The sequence below is a fragment of the Symsagittifera roscoffensis genome, chromosome 7 (assembly GCF_963678635.1).
Source record: "Symsagittifera roscoffensis chromosome 7, txSymRosc1.1, whole genome shotgun sequence".
Classification (NCBI taxonomy): domain Eukaryota; kingdom Metazoa; phylum Xenacoelomorpha; order Acoela; family Convolutidae; genus Symsagittifera; species Symsagittifera roscoffensis.
The window spans coordinates 40,173,291-40,177,759 of record NC_087068.1 but is presented as its reverse complement, the minus strand read 5'-3'; positions in this window follow the sequence as shown (position 1 = coordinate 40,177,759).

The following is a 4,469-nucleotide window of genomic DNA, read 5'->3' as shown; positions in this document are numbered from 1 at the left end:
ATCGTTATGAGTATTAGATAACGGTAGGCAAAGGGGATTAGTAAAATGATAATAGGTTGTCCAATGAAGTGTAGGCATTAAAACATGTTCATCTACAAAACTACGTGTGTCGTTAGTGTCGGGAGGTGTGTTTAAAGTATATTGTGGAAATGAAGGTAGGGTGATTGCTAGGAAATCTTTCGTGTGAGTGTGGTGTGGATGATTAATATATACACGGGCTGTTCCTGGTTTGGTCGGGAATGGATGGTTTGGGAATTTTCTTTTAAAACTGCGATAAGCTCTATTAGTGCTATTGGATGGTTCGGTGGATGTGGATGATTGTGCCAATGAGGCAGTATAAGCTGAAGAGGGTGTAGGATTAGGTGGATTTGAGGATTCTATTGTGGATGAAATTTGATTTAGAGTGAGGGTGTTAGGGTGTATCAGCTGTTGTTGTAGGGTGATAAAATTATCTAGTTCTTGGGAGATTTGGGGAATATCTGGAGAATTGGATGATCGTTCTGAAGGAAATGAAGAGTAGGTTGGGGTTACTTGTGAAGCATAAGAGGGGGTAGAAATGGGCGGGAGTCGGTTATGTGGTGGGATTGGTTGAAAAGGGGGTTTTGAAAAAACTGAGGAGTTGGTTTGAAAATTATTGGATGGAGATGGTTCGGAGTCTGCAAATTCATCAGGGGTTTCTATATTTGGTTTATTGAGTTGTGAAATAGAGTAAAAAACTGAAGTATCTGAATTAGTGTCTGAATTCATGCTTGATGTGATATTACTAGTTGGGAAATCGGGTGGCGTGGCGGGAAAGCAAAAAGTGGGAATATTGTAATTGGAGTGTTGAGGTTGGTTGGGTGGGAATTTGATCGGTGTAGGGATCCAAGTTGTCGGCTCATCGTGGGCTAAAAAAATTATTATTTTGAGACTGAAAAGCGGTGGTATGGGGTTGTTCAATAATTTTTTCATATGTATTTTCATCTTGTGAATGATGTGTCATTATATGCTGTATGGGACTTTGCGATGTGGTTTGTCTAAAATTTGGATTATGTGTTATTGCTAAGTTTCGGAAATTTCGTGGGACTAAAGATAATGGATGGTTATGTGGTAGGGGTGGCAACTGTGGTGCTGTAGGCGTTACTTCTATATAATTATGTTCTTCGTCGATTGTGTTCTGTCTTGTCGCTATTTTTGTGTTATATTCTTTTATTTGTGCGTCTAGAAGAATTTTGTTTATTGATGATGAAAAATTTCCAAAAAATCCTGCAAATAGTATGCGTGCTACACTTGCTTGTCTATTTACTTGTGTGTGTATAGCACATGTGTTATAGATTCCTTTTAAAAGTGAAAAAAGAAATCCTATAAAGTTAAACATTGCGTATAAGATAGTTAATTTTTCTAAGATGTAATAGGGCCATCCTAGAAAATCGAGAATTTCATTTTTTAGTGTAACAAAGCTAAAAATATTTATAGGTGAAATATCTTGTGGTCTGTATTTTTCACCGTTTAGATATATATAGTCTTTAATGTCTTTAAAATATCCGCTATAATCTTGTGAGTAGATATCTGCAAATCCTGCGGTTTCGGCAAGTTTGCGTAAGTTTTGGTCAATTGATTGTCTTTGTATAGTGTCCATTTGTGTTAATAACTCCTGGAATTGTTGTGTTCTAATGTGATGTTGGATATCGGATTTTGAATATATTCCAATTGATTGTAAATCGATATTTGGGTTTCGAGCAATGGCTCTAATGCTTTCGGGTGAAAATTTTTTGAGTGATTGCATTAATGTGGGGTATGGGGTAAGAAGATGATATTTATCTTCATCAGGTTTCAATTGTACTACATTGTGGCTATTTTCTGATCCACATGGGACTGCGGTATCCCAAAAATATAATCGTCTTGAAAGTGTGTCAACAAAATGTACTTTATTTTTATAAAAGATAGGAATTTTTTATAGCATCTTTTGTCTTCAAAAACATATAGTGGTGATACTTTTCTGGTACAAGTATAAAACCATAAAATATTTCCTTCGTAGTCTAGAAAATTTGATCTGTTTCCTGATAATAAATATCCTGCGTAGGGTATTTTTAATACTGCTAGTGCAAGTGATTGTAGGATTTGTGTCCGTTCTAATTCGCATAGTTGGTGAAGTGTTTCTAATTCAGAGAGTGACATTTCCTGAAAAATTTGACTAATTGTGTAGTCTAATTTCAGATCTAAATGAATATCATAGTGGATATTACCAAAATAAGTATTATTCATTAGTGATAGTTCTTGTAAACGTGTGCTTCTAGTGTCATGTGGCTTTAGATGTCCACCAGGTTGACCATTACTTTTTTGAAAGTTAACTGGTATATATGATGTTCCTTCGTTTAAAGGATGTCCTGTGGCATAAGGGTCAATTTTTATTTTTCCAGTGGTCATGTCGAAACCTTTTTCGTATTCAACTAATATTTCAGAATATTGTGTTTTGTGAAGTGGGTTTCTGTATTTGCATGCAAGTTCTGTTTCTTGATATATTTGAAAACGTGTTAATTTATTTTCTATGTTATGGATGTTTCGAAAATCAGTGCTTTGTTTTCGTGATGGATTTACTTGTTCATATGGAATTGATTGTATAAAACATTTTTTGTGAAATTTTATCATTCGAGCGTGTATTTTTGCTACTTGAAATGTTGTACATGTATCTTCGGGAAACCAAACAATTGTTGCTTGTATTCTTGTTGTAGGGTCACAATAACCTTGATCGTTGTTACAAGGTAGTCTAATTCCTTGATAGACCATTGTGTTATCAGATAAATCTCGTGTGAGTTGTATTTTTTCGAGTTGTATTTTCCAATCGAAAAACATTATTTCTTGATATCCTCTATTTTTTGTGTCTGCTTTGCAGTTTGATGGATTATTTATACCAATGTGTGGTATCCAGTGCTTATCGTGTATGTCATAAGTTAATCTTCCGTGTGCGCCGTTGTATGGGTATTTTTCATCTAGTTTTATATGTCCTTGATATCTTTCAAGTTCTGCTTGATGTACTGAATCGGCAAAGACTTGAAAATATACTAATTTTCTGTCGGTGTTTTTATTTCTTGTGATATTTAGTCTGAGTAGTTCGTTTTTACAATCATCGGGATTGAGATGCAAAAGTCGTTCTATATTACTTTGATAAAATGATTCGTGGTCAAGTCGGTTTTTATTTCCATTTGAGACTTGTGAACAATGTACTTTCTTTTCGGAAAATGTTGCTGTAAATTTATATCCTATAACTGTTGTTGCTCGGGCTTTTGAATAGAGTGTCGCTATTACATTTGTAGTTTCTATAGCTTGTGGTTCTGTTTCGCATTGTGATACTTGATTTATTGCATATTTGTGTAGTGTTTTTTGTTCATTTTCTTCACAATCGTAATGTGTTACTAATAAGTCTTGGGGTCCTGTGCGGGGGGAAAGATTTATGTTCTGATCGGAGATTATGAGAAAAAGGAGTTGGAGAAAAATCAATATTTTTAGAATATACATGTGTAGGATAATCCTGAGTACGGGTTATAAAATGTTATGTAGCCAATTGTCTTTTTCGTATATCTGTCGTATTTATATATTACTTCAGTTGTTATATATGGTGGTGGTAGCGATTGAGCTGTTATATTTGGTGGGTTTAATGGGTAAGGATGTTGAGCAATGTTGTTTAGTTTAACCGTGATTTCAAATTTTAACTGTAGACTATTTTGTTGGAGTATTTGGATATTATGATCACGAATGTCTTCGTGGATATCTTGTCTATATTGTAATCTATCAAGTGTCCAGTTGTGGAGTCGGGTGCTTTCTGAGTGTTGTCCAAATAATGGTGGGGGTGCTGTGAATGTATTCCAGTCTAATCTTAAAGGGATATTTGTTGATGATTGTTCTCGATATCTAGCGTCGAGGTTATTTGGGAAATTGAAAGGAAAAGGCGTCGGTGAAATCTGGCTTATTGATGGTGTTGATGGTAGTGATAATGTTTCTGGTAGTGATGATGATGTTGTTGTATCAGTAGAAATATCTATTGGATCATTTATTAAATTTGGTTCACCTTGTGTGAATGATTGTGTTGTCCAATATGGTAGTCGTGATGTTTAGTTTGGGGGGTTAAAGGGATTTTCACGTATTTGTTCAGATGTTGGGGTTGAACCTAAGTAGTCGGAGGGTAGACTTGAGGTGCTACGTTGTGAAAGAAGTATAGGGGTTTCTGGCAATATGTTAGTTGGGTTTTCTGGAGTACTTGGTGATGGGGATTGGGGTAGATTAAAATTAACTCGGGGAGTCTGAGAGTTTCTGTTTCGTCGTGGATGTATAATTTTTCTGTTTAATTCACCTGTATTTTGGTTTTGACTAAGATGTCTGATTCAACTTAAGTCTTGGGGTAGTGAGGGGTACAAATTATATGTTGGTTCACTTAGAGGTGCCTGTCGCTGAACTGGTTCTAGTGGTTCAGATAAGCGAGCGTGTCGTTCTTC